General features: G+C 35.2%; 1 protein-coding gene across 2 annotated transcripts in view; it reads left to right on the forward strand.

Annotated features, from left to right (window-relative positions):
- Positions 1-17783, forward strand: part of LOC149790565 (annetocin receptor-like) — a 119806-nt gene that overhangs the window by 55878 nt on the left and 46145 nt on the right. Inside the window, exon 1 of one of the 2 annotated variants that reach the window (XM_089972633.1) lies at positions 13115-13319. The exons of the other annotated variant lie outside the window; for it this stretch is intronic. The gene's annotated coding sequence lies outside the window, so the exon portion shown is untranslated. Of the gene's footprint in view, positions 1-13114; positions 13320-17783 lie in introns of those variants that run through there. 2 annotated transcript variants of the gene reach the window in all.

A 17783-nucleotide genomic window follows, 5' to 3' on the forward strand; every position in this document is an offset into this window, starting at 1 on the left:
ACTTATAAAAAATACTCGCACAATCATTATATTTCTTGATAAGCAGCATGAGGTTCGAATTTATCTGCTAGGTCATGACATTGCGTTGTAAAATAATCCCTTTTAAAATCTCTACGTTAAGATCATAAACCAGATAGCTGGTTTAATTCTAGTGCATCAAAAGGAGATATCATTATCTGTTCATTTACAAAAGCAGTACATTTTTACCATATTGTGAGGGGCCCCGAGTGGCCGAGTAGTCTAAAGCGCTCACCGGTATGGTTCACTGCCATATAACCTCTCTCTGCTTGGGTTCGAGTCTCGGGCTCGGCTAATGTGGGTATGTGAGAAAGCTTGCCGATAGCTTCCCGTGGGTCTGTGGTTCTTCCTAGAGTTTTTCCGGGTATTTCCTTCACCATTAACACTGGCCGCCATGTATAGCCTATCCTGTGCTGAAAAATGGCGTTAAACCCCATTCCAACAAAAACAATTCCAACCCTACTGTGAAGTCATTTATCAGTGCTTTCTGTTTCATTAAAAGGTTAGAGTGTGTTCGAGCATCAAGTTACGTTTTACGGTCTTCCTACTTGGAATGCGTCTCTTTTATGCTGCCCCGGCCCTAGGATATACGTGGCATAAAGGCAGCATTCGGGGCCAAATGCTTCGTTCGCCTTGTCCTACGGTCGGGCCTGCTTGTGTGTGCGTGTGTGTACGTATGTGTGTATGTGGGCGTGTCTGTGTTGTGTGTGTGTGAATACGGATATAAAAATCACCATATATGTTTCCACCAACAATTATATGCAGACGTTTTTTTTATAACTGCGTTATTATTGTTGGTAACGTGTTTAGCACAGCTTTACATAAACATGTGTACATTATGGATGCAACATGATCCGGTATGGAAATAATGAGGACATTTAAAAACAGATGACGATATAATGGACATGACGCTGGGTAGGTTCTTGGACGTTGCCCTGGTCTGTTATTTGCATCATCAGATTAGCTAAACTACTTAGACTGTTTGCACAAGGTATTTGCAACTATCTACAGAGAATCCTGTTCTTTTGTCCTTTCTTTTGACGATAAAGACTAATTTCTCTACACGTGTTGGTTGACATTTGAACCAATGATTAGTTGATCGAATGGTTTAAGGATGTGTATGCATGGCGATATAAAAACTTATGTCAGTTTGCTACAATCCCTTGTGCATATTCTATCAGATTGCTTGAGGAGGGTTACATAGTAACATTCGGGCATTTTCATGGGCACCCGCACATAAGGGCAAATGTGGGTGGGCTCCCCCATTTCAATTTTAACCGTGTTTGGTCTACATCCGTAAAACGTAATAGCTGACTATTACATGTGCCCCATCCCCGAAAATTATTCTGCGGCCGCCGATGGGCATTTATATAGCTTACCATAAGCCGGGTTCTACTACTCTTACTAGGTATGATTTTTCCTGTGCCTAGTTTTTGTTTGTCAGAAACGTGAGCATTTCGACCATTTCACAACTTTCTTTTGATTACAGTAGTTCTCTTCTCATATGCATAACAGTTAAGTTAATAAGCACAGCTAGCCAATCAAAATATTTCTAAGTGTTATGACACATATGTAATATGCAAATATGAGATAGGCATATTAACTTAGATAACGAAGTATTGGTTTGAGAAAACTATAATTTGGCACTGCGTATTATATGATGTGAAATATAGACAGATTGTTAAAGTTATGAAGAGGGAGAGAGAGAGAGATGGAGAGAGAGAGAGAGAGAGAGAGAGAGAGAGAAGAGAGAGAGAGAGAGAGAGAGAGAGAGAGAGATATGGGCCACTCATCAGGATGGAAAAGTATATATGCTGAGGAACAGTAGGTTTCTGTGTGCGTGTTCTTTAGGCAATGTCAAATGTCAGTTTATTGTTGTTAGTGATACTCTTGCTACCAACAATATACTAATGATGATTCTGCAAACATCCCATCTTAGTAAGAAAAGATGCCAGAGCATTAAAGCTTCTAATACTAAGTCCATCTCATGTACAAAAATACAGTATGATCATTTACCACGTTATGTTTTAGATTATATTTTTAAATATATAAATTCACAGCAACACTTTGATCCTGATTTTAATGAAAGCAGTTCAGATAAATGAAATACTTTTAAAGGCTACTAAAATATTATATCTTGCTATGTTTTTAGGTTACTAAAGTATTGTTTAGACAGGGACTGTCCATTCGGTTTTACATCCGGTACCTGTTACTGAATATGAAAAGCACTCCTTTACTAAATCCTTCACTGCGATTATACGACAGTAGTTGTATGTGGCTCATAAGCCTCAAACGAGAAGTAACATTTGCCCATAACTTTAGATAGAAATGTCACTTCTAACTCAAATGGGAAACCCTATGCTAAAATGTCGATATGTTTAACGTTAGAATGGCATTATGAGGCTTATAGCTTCAAAGGGTCGAAATTGTATAGCCTCAAATGGGAAATTGACACTACGTCGTAGATTTGAGTACCACATGTCATGTCCATGTAAATTCATGGGTTTAAGAATGAAACTGAAACGGTTTTTGCGCCTAATAGGAATGCTAATGCTTCAAAAATTTATACTGCAATCCAACACACATACTTACAATCCAACATGCACCTATACAATCCAACAAGCACATAAACAATCCAACAAGCACATATACAATTCAATAAGCACATATACAATCCAACTATTGCTTTTTAATTAATATCAAAATACACCCTCTACTATATAGCACTTTGCGATTAGGTCCAAACACATAACCCAACTATCCCCAAAAGAGTAGTTGTGCTTATGTACATACATACTCACAAACTTACTATACTTTCACAAAAGGGTAGTAAGCGTTTGTAGACCCAATGTTATACCTTCTCATATGTACTGTCTGGGGAGAAGTGGTATAGGGGTTTTAAGTTTATATTTTGTGGAGGAAGACATAGACATGCAAAAGACATACACGGTCACATTTTTGGCAGCGGATTTGTATCTCTCTTTTCTACTGATCAGGGTGACCATGAAATGTGCCGTGTGTCTTATGTTACTTATCTCCCTATGCACTGTCCGCACCTCCTGCATCGGTCATATTTGTTCCACGATGCATTGGAGGAGAAACGAGCTTAAAAGCTGGGTCATGGGCCGTCTTCCCTTAGCCTTCCTACTCTTGGATCCAGTCTTTATGACCTATCTGGCGAAACTCTTCCTTATCCGCTTGGGATTTTGGTGTCGGAAGTCCGGTTATTTCTCTTCTGGCGCTCCTTTTCGTTTCCCTCCTCTGACCATGGGGGCTCCGAGTGGCCGAGTGGTCTAAAGCGCTCACCGTTACGGATCATTGCCATTTCACCTCTGTCTGCGTGGGTTCCAGTCTCGGGCTTTGCCGATGTGGATATGTCAGAAAGCTTGCCAGTAGCTTCTCGAGGGTCGGTGGTTCATTCCCGGGTTTTCCCTGGTTTTTCTTCCACCATTTATAACGGCCGCCATGTATAGCATATTGTATGCTGAAAAACGGTGTTAAACTCTACAACAACAACATCAACAACAACATCAACAATATTGACCACGCCCTCTTGATTTTCTCGACCTCTTGATTGATGGCGCCTCAAATTAGGGTCTTAACGTTGACTCTACATACGTATTATCTATGCATCACATTCATTTCTCATAAAACATAATCCATATCCACATTCGCTCTACATACACATGAAATCGATATTATTACCAAAATATGGTTTTAAACTATATGATAGAAAATAATCAAATCCAGCAAGTTTTGTAAAACTTCAGCAAATCATGTATTTCCCTAGAATACAAAGTATAATAAATGCAAGAATTTACGGTTTTGCGAATTAAATTCCAAACAATTCTAGAATTTCTAACACAAGTCCTAATAATTAAAATTCTAAATACACCTTAACGGTGTTCCAAAATAAATCGAATGATTGAAGTGTCGATGGGCCTGCGATGGTCTGTGTTGTAGTGATATGCCCTCAGCCTTTCTTTCTGAATCACAATAATACAATCCAACATTATATCCTTATTTGAATTTTACAGTAAATCCAAGTCTCTTTTTCCAAGAGTGTTATTTTTTATCACTTTATATTTCCAGAGAAGAATACCTTGAATTAAAAAATTTGAATAAATAAATTCCAGCCCAATGTAATACTGGACACATCAAGAATACACCTGGTTCTGCTCAGATCCAGCACGAATAAATAATTTCTAGATAAACAAAATACTATAGCCTTCTACATGCCCTCAGGTCACATTTAGCATTTTCTCAAAAAGACTTACCTAATGGGAAATTTCATTCTAAAAGGTTCCACATGTTTACAAGATAACATGTTTTTTAAACTTATAACATTGACTCATACATAGACAATAGATTCGTATACACATTGACTCTACATGCACCTTAAATCCGTGTACACATTGACTCTACATACACCTTAAATCCGTGTACACATTGACTCTACATACACCTTAAATCCGTATACACATTGACTCTACATACACCTTAAATCCGTGTACACATTGACTCTACATACACCTTAAATCCGTGTACACCTTGACTCTACATACACCTTAAATCCGTGTACACATTGACTCTACATACACCTTAAATCCGTGTACACATTGACTCTACATACATGCTAGATCCGCTTCATATTAGTTCCATATAAGTGTTACCTTTCATCTACATTATAATTAAATGATTCAATAAATAATCGGTGTATAGCTCATTCGTAAGATAAAACAATTTTGATCATTTCAGAAATTAAAGACTTTTGTGCATTTTTAAGAAATTTTGGAAGCAAATTATGCAATTGATCATCTATATAGTAGAAATGAAAATTATCTAGTGGCCCAATTAATCTGGAAAAAGAAACTACTTCATTTATCCAAAAGCTACTATTTTAAATATAAGTATTTCTTAATTAATAAATATTGGGAAAATTGAATCTTGCGCTGTCGAATGGAATGATCTGTACGTTACGTATATTAAACACGTGTTTCGATATTAAGATATTGTTTTAATAATATAAAAACTAGAATGTTCCATCAGCAATCGCTATTTATTTTATCTTATCTGCACAGTAACGTTAGGGCTCTATTCCCTTTGCTCTCACAGTTTCATTAAATACTTCCACTGTGTTGGACATGTAGATCATGTCATCTCACTATTGATATAGAGATAAGTTTATATAGTAAATGAGACGTCTGATATTAGACGACACAATTGCATATCGAAGAATGATTGTATGTAGCAGTTGTGGTCTGACAGGTCTTTGCTTGCCAAACATTTATCCCATCATTAAAAAGTGTAAAGACGATTAAGTTTAAAAACCGTATACTACGACTTGAATTCAAAACGGTATACTACGACTTGATTTCAAAACTACATATTACGACACGATTTCAAAACCTTATACTACGACATGATTTCAAAACCTAATACTATGACTTGATTTCAAACCTCATGCTACAACTTGATTTCAAACCTTATAGTACGACTTGATACCAAAACCTTATACTACGGCATGATTTTGAAACATATTACGACTTGATTTCAAAACCTTATATCACGACCTGATTTCGATAAAGATACTACGACTTGATTTGAAAACCATATACTACTATATGATTTCAATATCGTATACTACGACATGATTTCAAAACCTTATATTACGACTTGATTTCAAAACCTTATATTACGACTTCATTCCAAGTCCTTATATTAGAACTTGATTTCAAAACCTCGTATTACGACTTCATTTCAAACCTTTATATTACTTCATTTCAAAACATTATATTATGACGTCATTTCAAAACTTTATACTAAGAATTCATTTTATAACTTCAGAAAAATCGTTTTGCAAACAATACAAATTATTCTTCCTGACAGGTACTGTATTTGTGACTACATATAGGGTACTGAATGTATGAATAAATATGGTGGACTGTATTTGTGAATACATATGGTGGACGGTATTTGTATGTATTGTTGTAATTTCGCTTGTTATTACTGTGTTAAGCGAAAACACGGAAAGTTGGAGATAATAATATATATTTAGAAAACCTCTTACACAATATCTGCTATGCGAAAAATTTATTCTCGTCTACTTGTTACAGTTTGTTTATAAATGCCTCTGACAACTGAAATTCTTTTAAGGATAAGGGTGTGAGAGGTGGACATGTTCCAGGTCACATCACTCAGCGTGATATTTCATTACATCTCAACGATTACGATTATAAAACATTGTCGTGGAGATGTAATGAAATATTACAATTATAAAACATTGTCGTGAAGATGTAATGAAATATCACGATTATAAAACATTGTCGTGAAGATGTAATGAAATATTACGATTATAAAACATTGTCGTGAAGATGTAATGAAATATCACGATTACAAAACATTGTCGTGGAGATGTAATGAAATATTACAATTATAAAACATTGTCGTGAAGATGTAATGAAATATCACGATTATAAAACATTGTCGTGAAGATGTAATGAAATATCACAATTATAAAACATTGTCGTGAAGATGTAATGAAATATCACGATTATAAAACATTGTCGTGGAGATGTAATGAAATATCACGATTATAAAACATTGTCGTGGAGATGTAATGAAATATCACGATTATAAAACATTGTCGTGGAGATGTAATGAAATATCACGATTATAAAACATTGTCGTGGAGATGTAATGAAATATCACGATTATAAAACATTGTCGTGGAGATGTAATGAAATATCACGATTATAAAACATTGTCGTGGAGATGTAATGAAATATCACGATTATAAAACATTGTCGTGGAGATGTAATGAAATATCACGATTATAAAACATTTTCGTGGAGATGTAATGAAATATCACGATTATAAAACATTGTCGTGGAGATGTAATGAAATATCACGATTATAAAACATTTTCGTGGAGATGTAATGAAATATCACGATTATAAAACATTGTCGTGGAGATGTAATGAAATCTTTTCCACTATAAAGGTGTTAACAGTGGACATATTCGAGCTCACATCACTCAGCGTGATATTTCATTACATATCCACGACAATGGTTTATAATCTCTGAGTTTTGTACACAACCGTGAATCCAGCTTTTTTCATGGGTTAATGGTGCGATCTAGCATGTCTATAATTTCATGGTAATGTTTAATATCGTACAATAATTTGATAATTATATGACAAAAAGTAGTGCCGTCATATGGGCAGAAACCAGTACCATCACATGACTTTTTTTTCTTCTGAGAAAAACTTACTAATCAAGGATATAAGATTTCAAAGTATCAGGATGTGAAGTACGTGATTTGCAAATGTGCTGTCATCTTACGCAGGATATTAATTTGAAAAGATATTATCGGCATCAGCGTGCAAAGTAATAATAATAATAATAATAATAATAATGAGGACTTTGTATAGCGCCTAATCTTTAGAAGCTCTAAGCGCTTTACAATATTAGACAGCACCTATAAGATAAAAAACATATATAATTATATGCTTACAAACACAAACACGATGAAATTATAAAACATAGAAGTAAAAAAAAAAACATGCTGAGAATATTTAAGGTAGGAAACATTATTAGGTCTTTAAGTTTGTTCTTGCAGTCGAAATAAGTGAGTTTTGAGAGCACTCTTGAATGTGATCAATGTGTCTTTGTGTCTAAGTTCAGTGGGCAATTCATTCCACGTTGACGGGCCCTGGTATTCAACCAATATAAGTATAGAACCAATAGAATGGATACTGATTTAATTATCGAGGATTCGACGTACAAAAAGGAGAGTTACAACTAATTTATGTCTTTATACGCTTTATTTCTTGTTAGTATTTGTTGGTGCCTAAATTATAAGGCGGTTGTATGCAAAATAATGACCAATGTTATTGGTTTTTGTAGGTGTTTTCTGTGCTATTAGCAAACATCATACATTTTATGCATGGAAATGGGCTACTCTGTTGAGGTAATGGACTACCTTTTTGAGGTAATGGACTACCTTTTTGAGGTAATAGACTACCTTTTTGAGATGATGGACCACTTTGTTGGGGTAATGTTAACAATATAATCGTGATTAATGGGCTTGTAGTAGACGATCTTTCCAATTTTGGTTATCCAGTCAAGTCCTCTAACGACATATATTATGTGCCTATTTGTATGTAATATGCTTATCTTATCTTGTTTAAAATAAATGTTAACACTGTTTCACTACATCATTATCTTAAAAATTGGTCCGACGATGTAGAATTCACCCCTACCATTCTAAATATGGCATAATATGAACGAATCAGCCTCTGCGGCACCAACTTCTTGGAAGCTTAACTTGAAAAGTGACACGTGCATGTCCAAATATTTTCAAACAACTCTCAGCGACAGTCTATTTTTGAAGGTTAGGGTAGAAACTCAAGTATTTAGAATGCCTATATATCTAGACATTCCAAAATAATAGCCTAATGCCAGAAGCGTTGTTCTAGTCAACGGCAAATATTACTAGATAAGTAGACAAACAAAAAACAGGAAAATGCAAACAAATTAATATTAATTGATATTCTGGCACATAATTCACATCTGACAATTGTAATAAGAACTATATATATTATTTGTGTACAGCTTTGGTTCTAAGTTTAGACATACAAAGAATGATTTAAAATGTATTGTTGCAAGTTATTATGTAATACGTGGATATTTTACTATTCATTTTCGGAAAAAGGCAAGAAAATGTAAATTATATATTGTATATATTATTTATATCTGTGCTATCTTTAAACTGGTTTGTTAGTACTAATAATTTTGCTTATTTCGACCGCGTCTCCTTAATTGAAAAAACAAGGCTGTGTCAATAATACACTATCAGCACAGACAATTGAAGGCTAAGTTAATGCAATTTACAGATAAATAAAGCAAAGCTAGTAAACTTGGCAGACCAGTGAATGTTAAGTTATTACACACTGCAGACAAGTGAAAGCTACGTTATTAAACACTGCAGACAAGTGAAAGCTAAGTTATTACACACGGCAGACAAGTGAAAGGAAAGCTAGTACAATTTACAGACATATAAAAGCAAAGGCAGTACACTTTGTAAGCATTGGTTTGTTTCATGAATTTACTTTGCATCGAACATTTTCTTTATAATGGTTGTGATCATCTCAGTCTAGTAGGATCACATATGGCGTGAACTGATTAGTTTGATCTCAACTGATTGGTTAGATCTCAACTCACTGATTAGATCTCAATTGATTGGTTAGATCTCAACTAATTGGTTCGATTTCAACCGTTTGATTAGATCTTAACTGAATTGTTAAATCTCAACTGAAAGATTATATCTCAGCTGACTGGTTAGATCTCAACTAATTGGTTAGATCTGACGCATGTTCAAATAAGAAAGATTATATGGCAAATATTATTCACCGTATGCTGGGGCCCAGAGTGGCCGCGTGGTCTAAAGCGCTATCCGTTACGGATCACGGCCATCTCACATCTATCTGCGTGGGTTCGATTCTCGGATTCAGCCAATGTTGGTATGTGAGAAAGCTTGCCAGTAGCTTCTCGTGGGTTGGTGGTTCTTTCCGGGGTTTTCCCGGGTTCTTCCTCCACCATTAGTATTGGCCGCCATGCATAGCCTATCGTGTGCTGACACATGGCGTTAAACCCTACAACAACATACACCGTATGCTGATTTAAATTGATTCCACCCAAAATAGATCAGCAGCTTATGACATATAATAAAATAATATATCTGCAAAATCGTTTAAATGTGTTGGCAATGCAATTAGCAACTAGACGCACACTAACGTTGCTTAGTACCACTGAATAAGAGTAAGTTACGTAAGAGGTGTTCACTACATAATGACCAGTAAAGATACGATAAGAATGGGACTGCATCATAGCTATCCCTTTTAATTTTACAGCACAAATGCTTATTTAGCATAAACTAATGGGCACATTCGTTATAACAGTTAAACCTGTCAAAAGGGGCTAACCATGGGAAAGCACAATCTCACCTTGGCACACAGGTGACCTCTGCAAGCAGGTTCACTTTTCAAATATATTTTTCTTTTAACAAATACCATGTAACAACTACTAGTATTATTGGCTATATGCATGCACATGTTGTCCTCTCCAGAGTAATTTCCACGTGAAATTGCTGTATCTTGTTCACTTTTATCTATCCGACAAAATTAAATATTTACTGATGAACAAATAAAAAAAAAGCCTGATAGTTTGTACAGCTTGACGAACAATAATTTCAGATGTTCATGTTGCAGATATCAAAGTACAGCTGATTTATGTGAGGGCCTGTGATGAATAGGGAATGACAAGAAAAGCTTCATGTGGCTGTTGTTATTAACACATGAATAAACCTTTTGCTTACCTATACAGACAACATGTGCCAAAATTCAATTACCCTGAATGTACTGCAGTGGGATGAACTCATATTTCACCGCACATATCAACTTTTTATCAGATATCACAAAAGGCGACCTAATTCCTGCTGAAATTATGCAAACAATGTTGTTTTTCTACCATCCAACAAAAAAATTGTCTCTACCCTTTTTATTGAATGATGAAAACCGCCTTACTTTCGAATTTGACATATTGACACGTTTGAGTTACATCGAGCGGGTGACCTACGCACAGAAAGTACAAACAAAAGAAAACTAAAACAAACCAAAAACAACAAAACTTGTTTACAGGTTAACTCGTATGCCATTCTTTCATCTAAGCAATGTCTTCCAAGGGTAACACAAGTTTAATTTATATGCACATATCTGTCACTGATGATACGTTCCATGACTGGTTAAAACTGGGAGAAACTACTAAATGGCTGGACGACGCCAGGCCACTGTCTTCTGAAAGCTGGTGACTTTTATATAAGTATAATTTATATATTGAATGTACCGATTGGGCGAGGGGCGGGGTACGAAAGTAAAAGTAACCGTTGGAACAGATCTCAGTGTATATATGACAATTTAGGTGGTGTTCCTTTCTATTGTTATTGCTGAATAATATTGCTGAATAACATATATGATAAAAATTTTCTGATATCAATAATGTTTATTTGTGACTCTATGACCTATTAGAATGTAGCATATTTATCAATTTTAGGTATAATCTTTCCCCCTTCCCACGATTGCATGTACTGATCATTCGCATCGCAGCTCTGTCCGCGCGTGTTCCAGCCTAGGCTAGGCCAATGTCGGTATATGCAAAAACCTGTCATTACCTTGCGTGGGTTGGTGGATTTCCAGAGGGTTTTCCTGGTCCTTCCTCCACCACATTTATTGGCCGCTTTGAATAGGCTATCATGTACTGAAAATGGCGCTAAACCCCTCAAAAGCAAACATTTTTTTACACCATATTTGTGTATTTCATCTCTCTATGTCTCTCTCTCTCTGTGTTTCTCTCTCTGTCTCTGTCACTCTCTGTCTGTCTCTCTCTGTGTGTATCTTTGTCTTTGTCTCGGTCTCTCTCCAATTATATGTAGAATGGTCCGCATTTGGATAGACTTCAGCAATGCACTAGACTTTCCAGTCTGTTTCATATTGTGTCATATATGTATGTGTATGGTGTTTGTTTCATATTGTATCATATATGTATGTGTATGGTGTCTGTTTCATATTGTGTCATATATGTATGTCTATGGTGTTTGTTTCATATTGTGTCATATACGTATGTGTATGGTGTTTGTTTCATATTGTATCATATATGTATGTGTATGGTGTCTGTTTCATATTGTGTCATATATGTATGTCTATGGTGTTTGTTTCATATTGTGTCATATACGTAAGTGTATGGTGTTTGTTTCATATTGTGTCATATATGTATGTGTATGGCGTCTGTTTCATATTGTGTCATATATGTATGTGTATGGTCTCTGTTTCATATTATGTCATATATGTATGTGTATGGTGTTTGTTTCATAGGGTAGTCATATATGTATGTGTATGGTGTATGTTCATATTGTGTCATATATGTATGTGTATGGTGTTTGTTTCATATTGTGTCATATATGTATGTGTATGGTGTTTGTTTCATATTGTGTCATATATCTATGTGTATGGTGTTTGTTTCATATTGTGTCATATATGTATGTGTTTGGTGTCTGTTTCATATTGTGTCATATATGTATGTGTATGGTCTCTATTTCATATTGTGTCATATATGTATGTGTATGGTGTCTCTTTCATATTGTGTCATATATGTATGTGTATGGTGTCTGGTTCATATTATGTCATATGTATGTGTATGGTCTCTGTTTCATATTGTGTCATATATGTATATGTTTGGTGTCTGGTTCATATTGTGCCATATATGTATGTGTATGGTCTCTGTTTCATATTGTTTCATATATGTATGTGCATGGTGTTTGTTTCATATTGTGTCATATATGTATGTGTATGGTGTCTGTTTCATAGTGTGTCATATATGTATGTGTATGGTGTTTGTTTCATATTGTGTCATAGATGTATGTGTATGGTGTATGCTCATATTGTGTCATATATGTATGTGTATGGTGTCTGTTTCATATTATGTCATATATTATGTGTATGGTGTCTGTTTTTCTTACATTTGTGGATATGATGCAACGTAATCTGGAAGTTCGTATTTAGCCCCGCAGACAAACTGCCACCTTCCTCGCAAACAAAATGCCACCTTCCTCGCAAACAAACTGCCACCTTCCTCGCAAACAAACTGCCACCTTCCTCGCAACAAACACCAATTCATTTTGTTAGTATCAAACTTTTTCAGATGAACCTTAAAAATTTCGCAATATATCAAATAACTACTTGTTTAGGTCTATTCGTTGATACTATCATGGAAATTCGGACACGTCTGCACGACATCAAACTCTACTCTCACCATATGTCGCATTATATATTCGTCCCATTGCCCTACCAAAGAAATACTCATGTAGGAAATGCTCTCCCTCACATGAAACGCATTTCGACTCTCTAAAATAGTGATTTCTTACAGACGCTGATTTCGCTGCTACCACAGAGAAATTCAATGCCGTGAATGTGATTGGTGATTGGTGCACAGTTCCTATTTGTCGGTTAGGGCGCTTTTTGTATAATTGCTCTCCGCACAAGTAGGATCTGGTCAATGTGTGGGTTGATGTTGCTTCGATGCAAATCGTCTGTAATGACAGTAATGTGTACGCAGGAAGATATGTTTTCTTGAGCAAGCCTGTGCATATTAACAAAGTGCATTAATATTTTATCTCCGTGCTTGAGAGATTTTCGCAAGGTTAAAAAGGAGAAGCCTCAAAACAGCAACAGAGAACAGAGAACAGAGTAAGTCACTTGTATTTATACCCCAGTAATTCTTCAACTTTTGCATATAAATTTAAACAGTGCTGCTTATTTTGTGTAATTAAAGAGAACGTGCTTGGCTTAAATTTAATAATGTGCAAGAAAATCTTCTATCGTTTTTGTTTCTGTATATGTTTCTCATGGGATCTGAACTCTTTTTATTTAACTTTTCAGTCACGGCTACATTATATATGAAATATAAAATAACGACATTAATTTGCATCAAACATGTTTGACAACAGAAAAAAAACTTGATTAATTAATGCAGAATTTATTTAAATTAAGAAATGATGAACTAATTACTTCCTAAAGACTTCATAGTTGATTCAAAATTTAATTTGTTTTCAAAAGAATTCCAAACATTAGGACTTTAATATGTGAACTATTGCTCAAAATATATTATTTAAAAGTTGTGATAATTTAAATGAATCTCAGAATGATTGAACAAAGTCAGTGTTTTTTATGCTTTGGCTTGCATTTTGAAACGATAAGGATGGTAAAATCACGGAAATGGTTACAAAAGCCCCACTGAAAACTCGCCCTCGACAAACCCGTCCCAATTTTTCGCAAAATAGCCCCATTGCACAATCGCCTCCAATCACTACAACGCTACGTTTCACAAAATTGCCCCTGTGCTATATTCTTTGCATTTATTATAACCAAATAATCTCAGACTCATGTGCGGCCTTAGTAATATGTGAAGATTTCACCATAAGAACAGGTTTTTGTAGTGATGGTCTGTGGGACCAGTACTTTGCAAAGGAGATCAAGGTGACAGGTTTTTGTAGTGACCTTCAGTTTATGGGACTAGTACTTTGCAAACTTCTCCAGCTGTGCGGTCGTATCAAGGGAATGGAAAACTGTGATGAAAGAAGGATACTGCTTAAAATCAAACAGCAAAATTATATGTTTCAGAAATAGTATATTGTATTGATGGAAGAGTACTGTTAAAAATCAAATGGGAATGTTAGATATTCCAGTAGATAGTGTACTGTGTTGATGTAAGAGTACTTTTCAAAATCAAATGGGGGAGGTTTTCTATTTCTGTGAATAGTGTACCATGTTGAAGGAAGGTACTGTTAAAAAATCATATGGGAATGTTAGATATTTCAGTGAACAGTGTGCTTTGCTGGTGGAAGAGTACAGTTAAAGATCAAATCTGAAGGTCAGATATTTCAGTGAATAGTGTACCGTATTGGAGGAAGAGTACTGTTAAAAGTCAAACGGGAATGTTATATATTTCAGTGAATAGAGTACAATGCTGGTGGAAGAATACTGTTAAAAATCAAATTGGAGGGTTAGATATTTCAATAAAAAGTGTACTTTGCTGATACAAGAGTACTGTTCAAATCAAATGGGAAGGTTATATATTTCAGTAAATAGTGTACCGTGTTGATGGAAGAGTACTGTTAAAATCAAACGGGAAGGTTAGATATTTCAGTAAATAGTGTACTGTGTTGATGAAAGAGTACTGTTACTATCAAACGGAAAGGTGAGATATTTTAGTAAATAGTGTAGTGTGCTGATAGAAGAGTAATATTAAAAATTTAATGGGAAGGTTAGGTATTTCAATGAATAGTGTACTTTGTTGAAGGAAAAGGTTTACATCAGAAACCTATAAACAAGACTTACAATTTTAAGAAAAATAAAATTATTTGCGCTTATAACTCCCAATAAACCCATCGGAGACGAACGCAAATTAATACCACATACATTTTTCAGTCTATAATATAGTTCATTTATATTTAAGTTGTATTCATCTGTGCAGTGCATTTTTAGTCGATTTCCTAACACTTGTATGAATAGTCTATATGTGTTAGGAACAAATTCATGCACAGGTTGCTGCTGAAACGTTTAATGTTACTTTACTTTTCTCTGCTCCTCTCTTGATTCTTTTCTTATTTTTTTAAATCATAAGATTTTAAGTTAAATTTTAAACGAGCGTGCATGAAATTAGTACTGAATTAGTACAGATGAAACTCTCTTTTATATGTCTGACGAGATGATTTATGTATTTTTAGGACGTAGATAAAAGACAGAACCCGTCACAAGTCTGCACCGTATTCCGTACTAAATAATGTGAACACCTGCAATACATCCTGCATGATCACTGTACCTGTTGATAATTTCCAACATTTCGTCTCTATTATACATACGACTGATCTCAGTTTACGCGTATTCGCACTACACGATGATTATCATCACATTTTCTCTGTATTATACACTGACTAGTCTCAGATTACGTTTTTTATAGTACAAGATGGGTATCCTTATATTTCATCATTGTCACATACCTGACTCTTCTCAGTTTAAGTTTTGTAAATACCACGAGGATAAGCATACCATTTCGCTTTGTCATCTACCTATCATTAATTTATTTTCCTTACATGCCATGCTGCTTAATATCACATTTCTGGGTAATAATTGATGGGTTTAAAATTGTAGGCCCTGAAAGAGAATAGGTTATAGTCCCGTCAACAAATGTAGACTTACTTGGCAAGATAGTGCGAGATCGCGTTTGAAAATGTTAAAAATATAGATATACCGCTGCATTACTTAATTAACTAATTAGCTAAATTACCTCATTTCAAGCTGTGCATCTATCTGTTATTGACTATTCGCATATCAACTATTCACTGCTCTCTGGAGATATTTATTAGAGTTATCGTTCTTTTTTAATGGATGAGTTATTGTTCTTTTTTAATGGCTGCAATATGTGATAGAGTCACATGACCGCAGCATGCCTCAGTTTTGGAAGGACAGTTGTGAATCGCAATAGTTAATAGCTGACAATATGCATATTATGAAATATCTCATCTCCAGAAGTGATGTTGAGAGTTATGCCCCTTTTTTGTCTAACCGCTGGAAGTGCATATTGACAAATCAATGACCTCTAGAAATGTTGATGAGAGTTATGCCTCTTCTTTTCATCTTACAACTGGATGCACCATGCTACATAATCCTGTCAACTCAACATGTCGCGCACTTTCAACGTTTTGGCTTTATACATTCTAGTAGGATACAAATTTATATATTACAGTTAGTCTTGAAGGTGTTGGTGAACTTCATTGATACTTTGCGTATATCACGATAATTGTATGCTTATGGATACATAGATCAGCCACGCGTGATTCAGTGTTTATGGTCGAGTTACTGCGTCAAGGTGCAGCTAGTCTGAGTTTTTGTACTTGATACAGTTTTATAGGCTCATTTCCATGGATATATCGGCAAGATGCAGCCAAACGGGATGCATTTACTCGAGCCACTGTACTATTCTTTGAAGCTGAATTTCCCTCTGTAAGCATTGGTGCATTACAACAGCCATCCTACGTGATTCATCTAACGCTCATTACCGATGTTCAATCGGTAATTCCCTATCACAGAGTGTAAATCTCTAGGTTTTTCCCTCTGACCTATATCATATTGGGTGCAACGAATCGAACTTCTAAAAATCGCAATAGTTTCTTAAAAACTTCAGTTACAACGAAAAGATAAAATCAAAATAGTTTGAGGGAGTGAAAAGGGTGGGGTGGGGTGAGCTTAGTTCTATTCTCAATTCGTTGGGAAGGATTCGTTTGATATGTCGTACGAACACGAATTGGCCTGACGACCGAGATGTATCCCGACACTATATCTCATTCGTTTTCTTTAGCCACCTGGAAACAACCCATCACCTAGATTATGTGTATATACGAATCATAAGCAGCTAGAAACTCAAAAGCTAATTCTTACTTTTCAGTTACGTCATCTCCATGTTTCGTATACACAATTCCCTGCCATTCATCAACACTCAATTTTGCTTCTTTGTCTCTACGGATCTTAATTTTTATTTACGTTCAATAACACAGTAACGTAACGATCAGTTTAAACTGTCGAGTTGTGAACTGTGATATGTCATTAAAATACGTTGCAATCCACGCTTATACAACTGTTGTCCCCCTCCCCCCTCTGAAAATCAATGAAAAGACGAGAGTAGAGTATTTTCAGCTGTGACATGCGACGATGTCTCTGGACTTACGAATGATCAACAAAACGTCAAACCGATCACAGAGAGAGATATATAATAAAACAATTTTGTGGTCGCTAGTTATATTAAATAAAGCAGAATATTGACTTAGATCAACAGCAAATACATTAACGTATTTTAATTACATCTTGTTGGTTCCTTTTTTGAGCTAGTTTCTAACCTATTTCACACTAATTTCCATCCACCGGTATGTGAATTGCTGATCGTTGATCGTTCATTGTTCAAAAGGCTAACCATGTGTTGGTAATGCTCTATCTTCTTCATTACAATAACTTTTAATGTCTAAATCATAAGTGTGTCTCATATTTATTTAATCAATATGAATAAAAGTAGAAGATCAAAAACAAAGAAAAAAAGAAAACAATCTACTTAGCAAATTGCAAACGTGATTGTGGGTAACCAGAGAAGGCACATAGCTA

This window comes from Sinohyriopsis cumingii, chromosome 10 (genome assembly GCF_028554795.1).
Source record: "Sinohyriopsis cumingii isolate HCF-2022 chromosome 10, ASM2855479v2, whole genome shotgun sequence".
NCBI classification, from domain to species: Eukaryota; Metazoa; Mollusca; class Bivalvia; order Unionida; family Unionidae; genus Sinohyriopsis; species Sinohyriopsis cumingii.